The following is a 16813-nucleotide window of genomic DNA, read 5'->3' on the forward strand; positions in this document are numbered from 1 at the left end:
ATTCTGACCTTATTTCTGACTTGACCTATGGAACACTGGACTTAGCATTTTGGTTCTAGTATTAGAAACCCTCAAATCAACTCTCATTCCTGTCTAGACTTCACAGAAAGATGAAAAGATTGTTGCAAGTAATCTGGATTGAAAATGAGCTTGAAGCTGTGAGTTCCTGTAAGTAGAGCATGTCTTGCTCCAATATTACTAAATACTGCTTCCGCTGTCTGTCTGACTGTCTGTCAGCCAGAGGGGGGCTATACGTGTTGATCCAGAGAGGTAAGGAAAATGGCTTGATTCTCATATAAGAGTAGCATTCCTGATTCCTGTTCAACTGTGAGGCATGCGGGAGGAGGTAGGGAGAGAGAGAGAGATATTGGAGAGAGGGGAGGGGAAGCCAGGGACTGGAAAGGAACTAATGTTAATTTAAGTGTGCTTCTCAGTTCTGAGCATGCTCAGTGGGGCTCGGCTCTGCTCTACCAGGTCCAGCCTCTAAATTTGAACAGGAGAGTTGTGAGGTGACTGTGTCCGAGCAGACTTTTGTGCCACACATTCTCTGTCTCTGTCATGCTCTCTCGCTGCACAGCTCTCTCCTTTCGTTTTCTTTGCCCCTTTTGTTTTGGTGTGGAGAGATAGCCGAGGGAAGAAGACTAGACAAAACAGCTGAAAGAAGCAAGAAAATGAAGAGAAGAAAATGAACAGACTAACTTTGCCTCAGAAACAGTGGATCTGGAGGGACTAACTTCAAAAGAAAGGCAAGAGGGAGCTGGTGTGAAGTATGAGCAGGAAGGAGAGATGAGAAACCCGTGGTCTTCTGATAAGGTCAGTACTATGAGGTTCTCAAGCAAGTGACAGCAGTTTCCATTTCATGTATTTCTCCTGGTTATTGCACAGTCAAAAGTTCTTTCATCTCATGTTTGCTTGTATGTGGAAATGTGGTGTTATAGGGTGCACCGTCCTGGAAAGGATTTATTGGTTGAGAATTGTGCAATGTTACAGGGTGAGCAGACAGACACGTGGACTCTCTTTATGCCCTTCAGTGTTGCTGAGTGGCACCTACTGTAGTCTGTAACTGGTTTAACTGCCTGCATTCTTCCACAGCATATTATGTGACCCTTTCTTGGAGAGACTTGGAATAGGAGTCCAGAGCCTTAGCCGTAGAAGGATTTGTCTTGCTGTCTTGACCGAAGCCAAGGGGTTTTAATAAAGGAAGAATCAGTGAGAAATGACTACGGCGTGGGCGTGCAGGTTGGAGCAATATGTAGACATATTGTACATTGCTCTGGTCAATCTTATTTGACAGTGGTCATTGAAAGAGTGAAAACTGTTTTTCTTCAATACACTCTTAGAAAAAAAGGTTCTATCTATAACCTAAAAGGGTTCTTCAGCTGTCCCCATAGCAGAACCCTTTGAAGAACCCTTTTTGGTTCCAGGCAGAACCCTTTTGGTTTCAGATAAAAACCCTTTTGAGTTCCATGTAGAACCCTTGGAACCCCAAATAGTTATACCTGGAATCAAAAATGGTTCTACTTGGAATCAAAAAGTGTTCAGCTATGGGGACATTCGAATAACCCTTTTGGAACTCTTTTTTTCTAAGAGTGTAGAGTACATTTTGTTTTTGTTGATTCACTACCATGCATTCAGATGTCAAGAAACAAATGATCATAGTTTGCATACTGACACTCATACTGCAGCCTTGAATGATTGCCCATTTTCAAAGATTACTTATCTTCACACACTTAATGTCACAATGTTATATTCCAATTCTATTCCATTCTATTTTATTCTATTCTCACAATTTTACATTAACTTCAACATAGTAGTGGAATATTTCGCCCTGAAATCATTGTATTGCAGCAATAAACAGCATCTTGGTATGATCACCAGAGAGAAAGAATACAATAATGAACCTGTCGTTTTACTATTCATAGTATTAGGCAGCTTACCTGGCTGTGCAAATACTGAAGATATAATTCTTGGGTCGTGTTCGTTTGGTATCAAATGGAAGAAAACAGACTGAAACAGGAGCGGGACTTCCTCCATAAGAAATGCAAATTTCGTTTTTTAAATCATTTTCCAGTGTGTGCCCAAATGAACACTACCCAGGTATATCCCAGCATGTTTCATGCCTTGCTACTGGTTGGTGTCAGTGGTGACCTCCCCACAGACATTGTGTTGCCAGATTTATAATTTATGCTTCTAGAACTGGGGCAGAATATATCACCAGGGGGAGAGAGAGCTAGTGCTGGTAGAGTTGAACATTGTGTACATTACCCTATAGCCTCCTTGTTATTTACTCATTAAATAAGGCACAGAAGTACACACTTCTTTATGAATTTCCAGACAACATGTAACGTTGATAGTATTTCAGGACCTTTCCTAAATGAGGTATGTGGCATCTGTTTAGTTCAATCCAAGCTCATAGTGGGTATGGTTGTATCTTTCCAATACACACTTTGACAGAAATTCAATGACATACAGAGGATGCAATATTATCTAACAGATATGCCCTCTCTTACTCCATAGATATGAGGTAGGCACAGTATATCTGTAACAATTGTCTGAAGAAGTGGACCAAGATGCAGCGTGGGGTAGGTTAATCATGTTCTTTAATGATAACCAGAAAAACAAGAAAGAGAGAACCAACGAAACGTACAGCTTTGTAGGGCTCAACGGCAACAATACAAGGACAAGATCCCACAACATAGGTGGGAAAAAAGGCTAAGTATGATTCCCAATCAGAGACAACAATAGACAGCTGCCTCTGATTGGGAACCACACTTGGTCAAACACAAAGAAATACAACACATAGAATGCCCACCCAAATCACACCCAGACCAAACCAAATAGAGACATAAAAAGGCTCTCTAAGGTCAGGGCGTGACAGTTCCCCCCCACTCCCAAAGGTGCGGACTCCGGCCGCAAAACCTGAACCTATAGGGGAGGGTCCAGGTGGGCATCTATCCTCGGTGGCGGCTCCGGTGCGGGACGCAGACCCCGCTCCACCTCTGGCTCCCCCCCCTTTGGTGGCGCCTCTGGTGCGGGGACCCTCGTCGCCGACCCCGGACTGGCGGCCCTCTCTGCAGGCCCCGGACTCGGGACCCTCGTTGTAGGCCCCGGGCTGGGGACCCTCGCTGCAGGCACCGAACTGGGAACCCTCTCTGCAGGCCCTGGACTGGGAACCCTCGCCGCAGGCCCCAGACTGGGGACCGTCGGCGGAGACTTCGGACTGGAGACCGTCGCCAGAGGCTCCAGACAGGAGACAGTCGCCGGAGGCTCCAGACAGGAGACTGCCGCTGAAGGCTCCGGACTAGGGACCGTCGCCGGAGACTTCGGACTGGAGACCGTCACCGTAGGCTCCGGACTGGAGACCGTCGCTGGAGACCCCGGACTGGAGACCGACGCTAGAGGCTTCGTGCCATGGATCCTCACTGCAGGCTCCGGGCCATGGATCATCACTGGAGGCTTCGTGCCATGGATCATGACTGGAGGCTTCGTGCCATGGATCATCACTGAAGGGTTCGTGCCATGGATCCTCACTGGAGGCTTCGTGCCCTGGATCATCACTGGAGGCTTCGTGCCCTAGATCATCACTGGAGGCTTCGTGCCATGGATCATCACTGGAGGCTTCGTGCCATGGATCATGACTGGAGGCTTCGTGCCATGGATCATCACTGAAGGGTTCGTGCCATGGATCCTCACTGGAGGCTTCGTGCCCTGGATCATCACTGGAGGCTTCGTGCCCTAGATCATCACTGGAGGCTTCGTGCCATGGATCATCACTGGAGGCTTCGTGCCATGGATCATCACTGGAGGCTTAGTTTGTGGAGCTGGCAGAGGATATACTGGGCCGTGAAGATGCACTGGAGGTCTGGAGCGCAGAGCTGGCACAACCCATCCTGGCTGGCTGCTCACCCTAGCCTGGCAACTGCGAGGCGCTGGCACAGGATGTACTGGGCTGTGGAGATGCACCGGAGACACAGTGCACAGAGCCGGCGCAGGATATCCTGGACCGAAGAGACGCACCGGAGGCCAGGAGCGCTGAGCCGGCACAATCCGTCCTGGCTGAATGCCCACTCTAGCTCGACAAATGCGAGGAGCTAGAATGTAGCGCACCGGGCTGTGAACGCGCACTGGAGACACCGTGCGCTTCACTGCATAACACGGTGCCTGACCAGTACCACTCTCCCCACGGTAAGCACGGGGACTTGGCTCAGGTCTATAACCTGACTCCGCCAATCTCCCCGTGTGCCACCCCCAAAACATTTGGGAGCTGCCTCTTGTGCATGCTTCGTCGTGTCAACTCCTCGTATCTTCGCCGTTCCGCTTTTGCTGCTTCCATTTCCTCCTTAGGACGGCGATATTCTCCAGCCTGCGCCCAGGGTCCCTTGCCTTCCAGTATCTCCTCCCAGTATCTCCTCCCATGTCCACTCCTCCAGAAAACACTGCTTGGTCTTTTTGTGGTGGGATCTTCTGTAACGATCGTCTGAAGAAGTGGACCAAGATGCAGCGTGGGGTAGGTTAATCATATTCTTTAATGATAACCAGAAAAACAAGAAAGAGAGCACCAACAAAACGTACAGCCTTGTTGGGCTCAACAGCAACAATACAAGGACAAGATCCCACAACATAGGTGGGAAAAAAGGCTACCTAAGTATGATTCCCAATCAGAGACAACAATAGACAGCTGCCTCTGATTGGGAACCACACTTGGCCAAACACAAAGAAATACAACACATAGAATGCCCACCCAAATCACACCCTGACCAAACCAAATAGAGTCATAAAAAGGCTCACTAAGGTCAGGGTGTGACAATATCCTAGTAAACTATGACGCCTGTTCACTAACATTTTCGGAGAAACCTGTTGATGAGAAATGTATGTTCAGCCTGTCTCTGGACAGAGAGTGGTGCAAGAGCACTAGGAAGTGTGGGACAAGTGGTGCTACTACTCTACTGCACCAGCTAATATACTGTATGCCATTTAGTTGATGCTTTTGTCCAACAACTTACAGTCAAATGCATACATTTTTTACATATGGACGACCCCCAGTGGGAATCGAACCCATAACTCTTAGCATTAGAAAAACCATTTTCTACCAACTGTCTTCTCGGCTGCCATGATTTCATCACCCTTCCATTCTCTTATCATCATCTCTTCCATTCAGTCTTTCCATTGGTCGTGACAAAGAAAGTTAATGAAAAAAGCCCCTCAGGTACTGACAGCTGTGTCTATCATTACCTCCCATTGGCTAAGGTTTGGTAGAGATGAGCAATGGCTTCAGTACAATCAACATGCTGTTTGGTAACTGTGGCATAACAGACATATTTTGACTATGAACCACCCCGTTGTCCTCTTTACACTGAGTATTTGACTATGAACCACCCCGTTGTCCTCTTTACACTGAGTATTTGACTATGAACCACCCCGTTGTCCTCTTTACACTGAGTATTTGACTATGAACCACCCCGTTGTCCTCTTTACACTGAGTATTTGACTATGAACCACCCCGTTGTCCTCTTTACACTGAGTATTTGACTATGAACCACCCCGTTGTCCTCTTTACACTGAGTATTTGACTATGAACCACCCCGTTGTCCTCTTTACACTGAGTATTTGACTATGAACCACCCCGTTGTCCTCTTTACACTGAGTATTTGACTATGAACCACCCCGTTGTCCTCTTTACACTGAGTATTTGACTATGAACCACCCCGTTGTCCTCTTTACACTGAGTATTTGACTATGAACCACCCCGTTGTCCTCTTTACACTGAGTATTTGACTATGAACCACACTGTTGTCCTCTTTACACTGAGTATTTGACTATGAACCACCCTGTTGTCCTCTTTACACTGAGTATTTGACTATGAACCACCAGCTACACTAGGGGATACCTAGTCAGTTGTACAACTGAATACCTTTCAGCTGAAATGTAACCCAACCCCTCTAAATCAGAGGTGCAGGGGATGCCTTAATCCACATCCACAGAGAGCAGATGTTCTGTCGGGTTAATTGTCTTGCTCAAGGGCAGAGCGGCAGATTTTTCCACCACCTTTTTTATTTATTTATTTATCCGTTATTTTACCAGGTAAGTTGACTGAGAACACGTTCTCATTTGCAGCAACGACCTGGGGAATAGTTACAGGGGAGAGGAGGGGGATGAATGAGCCAATTGTAAACTGGGGATTATTAGGTGGCCGTGATGGTTTGAGAGCCAGATTGGGAATTTAGCCAGGACACCGGGGTTAACACCGGGGTTAACACCCCTACTCTTAAGATAACACCCCTACCTTACTGGCTCGGGGATTCAAACCAGTGACTTTTCGGTTACTGTCCCAAAACTCTTAACTGCTAGGCTACCTGCCTGGTCAGTAGATTTGTCAGTAGATATGATGGATGTTGGTGGCCTGATGAATTGCCAAGAGGATATATGATCAATCTTTCAATCATTTCATAGATAAAAAAACATTGAGGCAGAGACACGTTAGGCTGGTTTTGATCAAATGACAGCAGTGATTTTGAGTAAATTAAAAGATTTAGACTGAATGTTTTCAGATGTGACAGTGGACATGATGAAATCACACATTATTGTCTATCTCATAAGCTTAATTACAGTTGTAAAAGTCATCATTGGCATCGTTTTAGACATAATAATATACTCGGGTAGCCTCACATAGGCCATGGGCCAAGCAAGCAAGCAGCTCACAATTAAACTTGGGATGAGTAGAAACCTCATGGGGCCCAACTCTTCCCAGAGAACTCCAATAAAGATTTCTCATTAAACATCACCCTAGATGCCGAGCCAGAGGAAGGAGAATGGAGGCCAGAGGCCTGGGGAGGCATGAGCCCAGACCTTGGCCCATTGGGCTCTGGTCAAAAGTAGTGCACTACTACTGTCTTTGCCCTCTGTAGGCCCAGGATCCATCAAGCAGTATGAAGCCATGTTCTCTGAAAGAGCTGTGAACTTGTCAACTCCCTTCGGCTCCCTGTCACATTTAGTTGTTTGTTACTTTTTAGTCCCAGGGTGAGGGACATTGAAACGCTCCAATGACTATTGACCTCCAGTCATTGGGACTAGGGCTTGTATGATGGTTGGAAATAGATGCATCAATCTAATGCCACTCCTCTGGGTGTTGCCACATCTCTCCTGGGGAGAGGACAAAGGCTAGGGCATGATGGGTAGACAGATGCATGATGGGAGCAGGGCAGCCTATCGTCACCATGGTGATCCTAACAATCACCATGGTGATGAGAGCTTAGATGGGCAGATACTGAGGTATCCCGTCTAGGGAGTCCTGAATCTCTGTACAAGTGGCTGATATTCAAATTGCAACCTCAAGGGGGTTTGTTCAATGTTTTGAAACATGTTTTCTGATGCTTGTCAGAAAATTGTTGTGTGATTATGATATTGAAGGGTATAAAGAGGCTCATAGGTGGGAAGGTGGAGTGGATTATATTTATTTCAGTATGAGCTGCATGGCAAGTCTCCAATCTGACACAGTCGCTGTCACTGTCTGGAGGACCATTTAATGAGAGGGTGAGTGGGAGCGAGGCTAGAGAACGGACAGTGTTAGTTCCTTGTCCAGTTAAATGTGCCTTGTAAAGAGATGCCAAATGAAGAAATATGTCATATACTGTTGAAGTGATCAAATGATTCTCCCTGGCCATCTGTCACTGCCAGAGGAATAGTTGAATAGCCTTGGCAGAACTGAATGGGGAATCATAAGAAACTGACTGAAGACTATGAATCCAACTGTCAAAAGTGACTCAGAATGACATGGAAAAAAGGGATATTTGCGGTGATATTTCACTGTTCAAAAGTTCAAACTGACTCAAAATGGCATGAAGAAATAGTTGTGAATGTTTTAAGATGTTTCAAGTTAGCCGTCTTTGGGCAAAGTACATTCTATGTGTCAACTCAAGCCTTGTGTTTGGTCTAGCTAGCAGATCCACGTCAGTGGTTACTTAAGGTTATCTCAGTGACATCAGGGCTGTGTTATGAATACGGGGTAAAAGGACTCAGTCGTCTGTTGACATAAAGCTAACGGCATGCCTGCACAGAGGATACATAAACACAGAACATTGTGCTTTATTGGAGGTCAATATTGGTCCATTTTTAGTTATTGACTCAAATGTGTTTTATCCATAAAGGTGATACTGCACTAAGAGTAGCCTGTAGGCCTACTTGCTAACTGAAGGTGGACATATTTGACGCACACAATACAGCGATAGGTAGTTTTCAACAGTCGTTTGATGTAGATTGTGTCCAATGTTCTTGGTTGCGGTTCACGTTGTGTAAGAGTTATCTCGGCTTTGTGCGAGACGAAACAATCTTTGGCGGCACCTGGGTCACTTATCTGTGTGGATTCTCATTTTCAGAGAGCTCAGTCTTTTTGATTGACTGACACTGGAGAGATCCTGTGGCAATGCACTTCCTCTGAACCCTGTATCAATCCACCAATCTCTCTTCTGTTATTATCTGCTATTTCCCTTTCACTGTACTACTGTAGCTTGCCATGTAACATCCTCATACCAGTGATTCTGCACTGTAATAACCAGTCCAAGTGTTCAAAATGTGCTTTTCTGCAAGACAATGAGTCTTTGGGGTCTAAAATGTTATACTATTGGATGTTTCTGATCAATATTATAAAGTTCAAATCTCAGTTGTAGCTTACAGTATATACCAGGCGTGTCCGTCTGTCTGTTCCAGACAGAGGCGTGTGAGATGGATGTGTCTGGGTACGGGCTACTACTTTTCTCTCTCTCTCTCTTTCTCTCTCTTTCTCTCTCTTTCGGTGATACTCACAGGTTGGCTCTTTATGGGGAGGCTGGGGCTCAGACAGTGGAGATTTGTGGAGATGATAAAAGCAGTGGAGGAGAGCAATAATGCCACAGCACAGACGGATGCTCCTCCTAGCCCTGTCTACTCACATCTCACAGGACATAATCTACCTCGGACAGACGGACGGAAATACTTTTCTGTGCCACTAAAGGTGTTTGTGAGAATCGGGTGCTTGTCTGGGTATAAAGATACTGGTGGTTTTCCAACAATGGAATAAGATAGCAGCTAGATAATATGTGATTTTTTTTCCGCATCGTGCCTTTGAAATGTTGCCTCTCCTGGCAGCTCACTCTCTTGCTCTCACTTCTCTGACAATAATATGAAGAAAATAACAAATTATACAGGAGTGGTGTGTAGCTGGCAGACAAAGTGAGGAGGGGGAAATGAGAGAGAGAGAGAGAGGTGGATAATGGACACACGGAGAACAGATTTACAGAGCTTTGTTTCATGTTGAGGACTGGCAGGCCAAGCATAATATAACATACTGTATGTCCACAGCAGCCAATGTCTTTGACGTTCATATGCCTCTTCCTGCCTGCCACTATAATTTCAGTTTGAATCCCAAGTAGAATGGGTCGAGCTTTGAGTTAAATCCAAGTTGTGCATTCTAAGAGCAAGTCGAGTCGAGTCACATGTTTTTATCAAGTGAAGTCTCAAGTGAAGTAAGAAAAAGAATCTATATGTGCAATGACTACAAATATGTGTCTATTTATTAAGGCTACCATACAGCCCTTTTCATTATTTGGTTTACAACACATTTCAATAATAAATTTTAACAACAAATTCCAAATTCTTCATAAGTAAATGATACATTTCAAGCAATTTTGACATACCAAAAGACCAGTAATTGTTGCTTGATGACCCATTGCTGGTGAGCTTGCCAATTAAACAGTTCATATTATTGATCCCCAAACAATTTATAGAGCTGCATATTTATTTATGGCAATCCTCTCTCCCTACAATTTGGCGTTTGCGCTGCACCCGATCCAATCAGCAATCTTCGCTAGCTCACCCGACCTGTGTTGATTGACAGTTTGCTGGTCCAATCAGAGGGCCGAGTGTGCGTTTCACTCGCAAATCTGTTGCAAAAAAACTATTTGCAAATGCGATGCTGCAGCTACAGTATCTGGTTGCGTGGAGAGTAATCCACAAATCATTTCAAGTCATCAGTATCAAGTCAAAGTCCTGAGTCTTCAAGTCTGAAATTATTTTCTTTTCTATCAAGTTGAGTCTCAAGTTATCAAATTTGTGATGAGTCAGACTCTAGTCCATGTCATGTAACTGGAGTCCACACCTCTGCTGTAATTTCTTCCTCTCCCTACTCCTGCCACTTAAGGTTGGGTCAGCGCATTTTTTTGTAACACTGTTGGATGTATTGTTACCACACATGGGCATTGTGGTTGTCATTGGTGTCCGAAAGAACTGTTTTGCTTATCACATTGGACCCCACTTGTATTGATAGAATTTCTTTGATGAGTTAGTCTCCCTCCCCCTCTTTTCCGGTCCTCCTCTACTCCTTCACCTACCTTTCTATTTCTTCCTCTAACCAGCTGGAGCGGAGGGCAGAGAGAGCGTGCCCTTTTGTTAGTGGACTGAGAGTAAGGTCAGTGTGTTTGACTCCCCTCCCCGCTCCCAGATAAACTCAATGAATAGTGCCAACCTGGGGACTGCTGGCTAGGCAGATTATCCAATGAGTCTCTCACAGTAAAAGACTACACCAGGTATGGGTTGGCCTTTTTCAGCATAGCTTTACACCTATTAACACAACTGAAAATAAGAGCAACTGAACTGCCATGAATTTGATTTAGATGCATTGAATATTATAGTCAATAGGCTCTTTCTTTATAGGAAATGTATGCTCTTTGCGCAGATGTTTTCCCCCAATATACATTTCATTTGATCAATTTAACCACATTTCAGACATGTAGACAGTGAGAAAAAAGCCTTTGCAATGTTTTTGTGTATCCAATCATATTTCCCAAAATGTGTGCGCAATGTTGGAGCAACATGTTTTTGGGCGTAGCTCTTTGTCAGAGCGTGTCACCCTGTAAAGAGATCTGTATGAAAGGGCATAGTTTGTTTTCACAGTAACTGAAACTGAGGAGGAGAGTCGGCCAAGGGCACACTCTGAGCTGTGTTCGGTCACTCTCCCTTTCCCTCATCTCTCTTTGCTTTCAGTTCCTTTCTGGACCATTCATATGCTAATAGAGGTCAAGAGATGAGGTGGTTCTCACGTTCAACTTGAAACTTGGGTCCTTTGTGTGGCTGTGGCTCAAGCTGCCTGGACAGAAGCCAGAAGTGAAATGAAAGTCTGTTGAAATTCCCCAATGGGATTGGCTTTGGGCTGGGGCATGGGCTGGCTTTACAGGCTGGGGAAGGAGCAGGTCTGGTCTGGGCTGGCTTTACAGGCTGGGGCTGACCACCTGGGGAAGGAGCAGGTATGGTCTGGGCTGGCTTTACAGGCTGGGGCTGACCACCTGGGGAAGGAGCAGGTATGGTCTGGGCTGGCTTTACAGGCTGGGGCTGACCACCTGGGGAAGGAGCAGGTCTGGTCTGGGCTGGCTTTACAGGCTGGGGCTGACCACCTGGGGAAGGAGCAGGTATGGTCTGGGCTGGCTTTACAGGCTGGGGCTGACCACCTGGGGAAGGAGCAGGTCTGGTCTGGGCTGGCTTTACAGGCTGGGGCTGACCACCTGGGGAAGGAGCAGGTCTGGTCTGGGCTGGCTTTACAGGCTGGGGCTGACCACCTGGGGAAGGAGCAGGTATGGTCTGGGCTGGCTTTACAGGCTGGAGCTGACCACCTGGGGAAGGAGCAGGTCTGGTCTGGGCTGGCTTTACAGGCTGGGGCATTGGCTGGCTTTACAGGCTGGGGCTGACCACCTGGGGAAGGAGCAGGTCTGGTCTGAGCTGGCTTTACAGGCTGGGGCATGGGCTGGCTTTACAGGCTGGGGCTGACCACCTGGGGAAGGAGCAGGTCTGGTCTGGGCTGGCTTTACAGGCTGGGGCTGACCACCTGGGGAAGGAGCAGGTCTGGTCTGGGCTGGCTTTACAGGCTGGGGCTGACCACCTGGGGAAGGAGCAGGTATGGTCTGGGTTGGCTTTACAGGCTGGAGCTGACCACCTGGGGAAGGAGCAGGTCTGGTCTGGGCTGGCTTTACAGGCTGGGGCATGGGCTGGCTTTACAGGCTGGGGCTGACCACCTGGGGAAGGAGCAGGTCTGGTCTGAGCTGGCTTTACAGGCTGGGGCATGGGCTGGCTTTACAGGCTGGGGCTGACCACCTGGGGAAGGAGCAGGTCTGGTCTGGGCTGGCTTTACAGGCTGGGGCTGACCACCTGGGGAAGGAGCAGGTCTGGTCTGGGCTGGCTTTACAGGCTGGGGCTGACCACCTGGGGAAGGAGCAGGTCTGGTCTGGGCTGGCTTTACAGGCTGGGGCATGGGCTGGCTTTACAGGCTGGGGCTGACCACCTGGGGAAGGAGCAGGTCTGGTCTGGGCTGGCTTTACAGGCTGGGGCTGACCACCTGGGGAAGGAGCAGGTCTGGTCTGGGCTGGCTTTACAGGCTGGGGCTGACCACCTGGGGAAGGAGCAGGTCTGGTCTGGGTTGGCTTTACAGGCTGGGGCTGACCACCTGGGGAAGGAGCAGGTCTGGTCTGGGCTGGCTTTACAGGCTGGGGCATGGGCTGGCTTTACAGGCTGGGGCTGACCACCTGGGGAAGGAGCAGGTCTGGTCTGGGCTGGCTTTACAGGCTGGGGCATGGGCTGGCTTTACAGGCTGGGGCTGACCACCTGGGGAAGGAGCAGGTCTGGTCTGGGCTGGCTTTACAGGCTGGGGCTGACCACCTGGGGAAGGAGCAGGTCTGGTCTGGTCTGGGCTGGCTTTTGGCTTTTCTAGATTTGCCTGAGTTTGGGCTTGGGCTGCTGATTTGGTTCTGATTTTGAGGTTTGGGTTGAGTTGGGGTTTGACATTGGGCTGAAGCTATGCAGAGGCTGGGGTCTAGGGCTTGGGGTTGGGGTAGGAGTCTGGAGCTGGGCTTTAAGCTCTAGAGCTGCCAAGGTGAACCTATTAGGGATATGTTGGACCTTTAGACAAAGGTCCATTGACTTTGTAATTATTATTTAGTAAAAGGAAAGTTAGAACAGTAGCTAAACAGCAGATTAGGGATGATCAGTTGTTCTGTGGATGCTTGTGGATCCATAGAATTTAAGGGGACTCTAAGAAGTCACCAGATACAGTAACAAAATAGATATTTTGAGCTCCTGAATTTTTATTTAGCAATGTACTTAGGCCACTAAACATCTTCTGCATGAAGTTAGGAGTTTGTAAACATTTCATTTCTGATCGGTTGTCATTAACTAGCTTTTTATTTATTTATTTTATTTTACCCCATTTTTCTCCCCAATTTCATGGTAGTTACTATCTTGTCTCATCGCTACAACTCCCATATGGGCTCGGGAGAGACGAAGGTTGAAAGCCATGCGTCCTCCGAAACACAACCCAACCAAGCCAAGCCGCACTGCTTCTTAACACAGTGCGCATCCAACCCGGAAGCCAGCCGCACCAATGTGTCGGAGGAAACCCTGTGCACCTGGCAACCTGGTCAGCGTGCACTGCGCCCGGCCCACCACAGGAGTTGCTAGTGCGCGATGAGACAAGGATATCCCTACTGGCCAAACCCTCCCTAACCCAGACGACACTAGGCCAATTGTGCATCGCCCCATGGACCTCCCGGTCGCAGCCCGGCTGCGACAGAGCCTGGGCTCGAACCCAGAGTCTCTGACGGCACAGCCAGCACTGCCTTAGACCATTGCGCCACCCGGGAGGCCCAAGTTAGCTTTTTTAAATGTATTTTTTATTTAACTAGGCAAGTCCGTTAAGAACAAATTCTTATTTACAATGATGGCCTACACCAGCCAAACCCAGATGACGCTGGGCCTATTATGCGCCACCCTACGGGACTCCCAATCACAGCCAGATGTGATGCAGCCTGGATTTGAACCAGGTACTGCAGTCATGTCTCTTGCACTGAGATTCGGGAATTTTGTAAACATGATTAACCACTTTGCCAAGCCTCGCAATTGTGGGTCATTTTCAGAAACTGCGTCATAATTTCATGGCCTATATGCAAGAGACATTTATAATTATTTTTCGCCCGTGGCTAAAACAGGCAAATTACATGTGGTATTTCAGTGTATGTAGTTGGAAAGGCAATCAGCTGAAGGTTGGGGCATATATATGGTGGTTTTGGAAAAGTAGTTGTTTAGGTAATACTTACATTTTAGGAGAACAGCAAGAGTTTTATGAATAGAGTCCATTCTCTGTGTTACCTTGAGTAATCAGAGATTTCCTCAGTAGGGAAACATTAACTCCATTAATTACTGCCCATGCCTCTGGGTCTGCTGAAACAGGAACTGATTACGGCATTTTCCCTGCGGCTACGCTAGTGGTGTCTGTCAATAATATAGTGATATACAGTAGCACCCGTGTTTGTGTAAGTCAGGAGTTGAGAAGTTAAATGACTGAATGGTGTCATAAAAGTTTAATTGGAAGGAAAACAAGGCTGCCCAGCCAAAAGATGTTGAATGTTTATTTTCTTGTTCGCCATCACCTCCTTCGCTAAAACAAAATCTAGGCAGCTCCACAAAACAATATTCATCATCTTAGCGGAAAAGGTTTGAACGCTAATCTGAAGTTGGCAGAGTAAAACTAGTGCGACTTCTTGACAGTGTTTTTGACGTAATTTATTGTTGATGTTCTATTTTAAGGGATATCCAGATATTCGAGGTCATCTATTTTTTCCACTCCACCCATACTGGTTGGTTTTATAAAGCTATTGCTGTGAATTGATTGCACAATTTTTTGTTGAACTAATATTGATGAAACCCTTTAAGATACCAATTGCAGGCTTATCACTGACAAATGCTTGCCGCAGACTTATCATAGTGACAAAGCTTAAAGGGTCTTTGTCTCTTCTGTAGAATAGCCTATTCCTAACTGTCTGTTGTCATTTACACAACACCTCTTTGTATTTCTGATTACAGTACCAGTCACAAGTTTGGGCACACTTAATCATTCACGCGTCTTTCTTTCTTTTGACTATTTTCTACATTGTAGAATAATAGTGAAGTCATCAAAACTATGAAATAACATGTGGAATCATGTAGTAACCAAAAAAGTGTTAAACAAAAAATCTAAATATATTTTATATTTGACATTCTTCGAAGTAGCCACTCTTTGCCTTGATGACAGCTTTGCACACGCTTGGCATTCTCTGTGTGAGCAGTGGTGGAAAAAGTACAGAAAAGTATTTGGTTTTAATTTAAGTATCAAAAGTCAATATTAATTGCTAAAATATACTTAAGTATCAAAAGTAAAAGTGTAAGTCATTTCACATTCCTTATATTAAGCAAAATTGATGGCACAATTCTTTAGTTATTTCATTTCATGGATAGCTAGGGGCACACTCCAATACTCAGACATCATTTACAAACGAAGCATTTGTGTTTTTTGAGCATTTGAGTCTGCCAGATCAGAGGCAGTAGGGACAACCAGGGATGTTCTCTTGATAAGTGGTGAAGTTGACATTTTTTCTGTCCTGCTAAGCATTCAAATGTAACGAGTACTATTGGGTGTCAGCGAAAATGTAGTGAAGTAAAAGTAAATGTTGTCAAAATTATACTGTAAATAGTAAAGTACAGATACCCTAAAAAAATGACTTATGTCTTACTTTAAAGTATTTTGACTTACAGTAAGTACTTTACACCACTGTGTGAGCAGTGTGCTACATACGATTCTGGAATGTTTACACTCGCCCAACCCAAAGTACAGTGGGAATGGAAAGAAAAGTCAACTAGCGGTATTCTTAAAAATAAATAACAAACCTCCCCTGTCCTGAGGGAGTCAGTTGGGGGGAGGTTGAGCTGATCTCGACACCCACAACTCTCTGACAGCAGTTGGGCAGCGAGACTCGAGACAGACAGGGAAAGATTTATGTATATATTTTTTTCTGAAATCCTAGCGGCGAGCCAAACATCACAAATGCTGTTTGTTTTGTCATAGGGCGTGAGCGGCAAAGAACACCGAATCTGCCTCGGAGGACGTTGTGGAATGACTGGTGTTCTCTCCTGTGTGGACTGTGGTTTGGTCTAACCCCCCTGAGGTGGGCCCCAACACAGCTGCCATCTGTAGACCAGCATCACACACAGCCACAAATACACTACTTCCTTTACTTTGTTTCATGTATTTGCACATTAATCAACAATTCTCTCCAGCAGTTTAATTTTCAACTGTAGTCACACACACACACACACACACACACACACACACACACACACACACACACACACACACACACACACACACACACACACACACACACACACACACACACACACACACACAGCATCACACGTTCACACACAACATCACACCTCAGGGCATGAAGCCACAGCACTGTGAATAAAACACTACTTCTATCAGCTCACTAAATACTAAATACTGAAGAGTCCCTTCAGGACCAACTTACAAGTTGTTCATATAATATTCACCTCTTTTCATAAGACGATAACACCACACACAGATGAGGAAGGGCTAGGTTGATAAAATTAGGAATGTTATCAAAGTAAATCAATATGATTTTATATATAGCCTTTACACTGTGTGTGTGTCCGTGTAGGTATGTGTAATGGCTTATTTTTCTTGTGTAATTCGTTCAGATAATAGGTCCTTGCCACTCATAAGACCTATCATACCAGATCGTTTAGCGTCCATCTTGTGTGCTCCATATTCAACATGTTCAGCTGTCTCAATGTGCAGCAGCCATTCTGAAAGCATCAGTCCAAGTGAAGGAGAGAAACGGAGAGAGCTATTAATCTCCAGGACAATTTTTTTAATTTCACCAAAAATGACTGCTACTCACACGATCGCTTTCGTGACAGGTCATTATTTATGTCTGGAGCTCCAGCCGTACACCTCCCTCCT

General features: G+C 46.0%; 1 long non-coding RNA gene across 1 annotated transcript in view; it reads left to right on the plus strand.

Moving 5' to 3' along the window:
* Positions 1-252: 252 nt before the first annotated feature.
* Positions 253-16813, plus strand: part of LOC109905601 (uncharacterized) — a 104195-nt gene continuing 87634 nt past the window's right edge. Inside the window, exon 1 of the long non-coding RNA XR_002257291.2 lies at positions 253-813. This is a non-coding gene — a long non-coding RNA (uncharacterized LOC109905601). The remainder of the gene's footprint in view (positions 814-16813) is intronic.

The sequence above is a fragment of the Oncorhynchus kisutch genome, linkage group LG15, assembly GCF_002021735.2.
Source record: "Oncorhynchus kisutch isolate 150728-3 linkage group LG15, Okis_V2, whole genome shotgun sequence".
Taxonomy (NCBI): domain Eukaryota; kingdom Metazoa; phylum Chordata; class Actinopteri; order Salmoniformes; family Salmonidae; genus Oncorhynchus; species Oncorhynchus kisutch.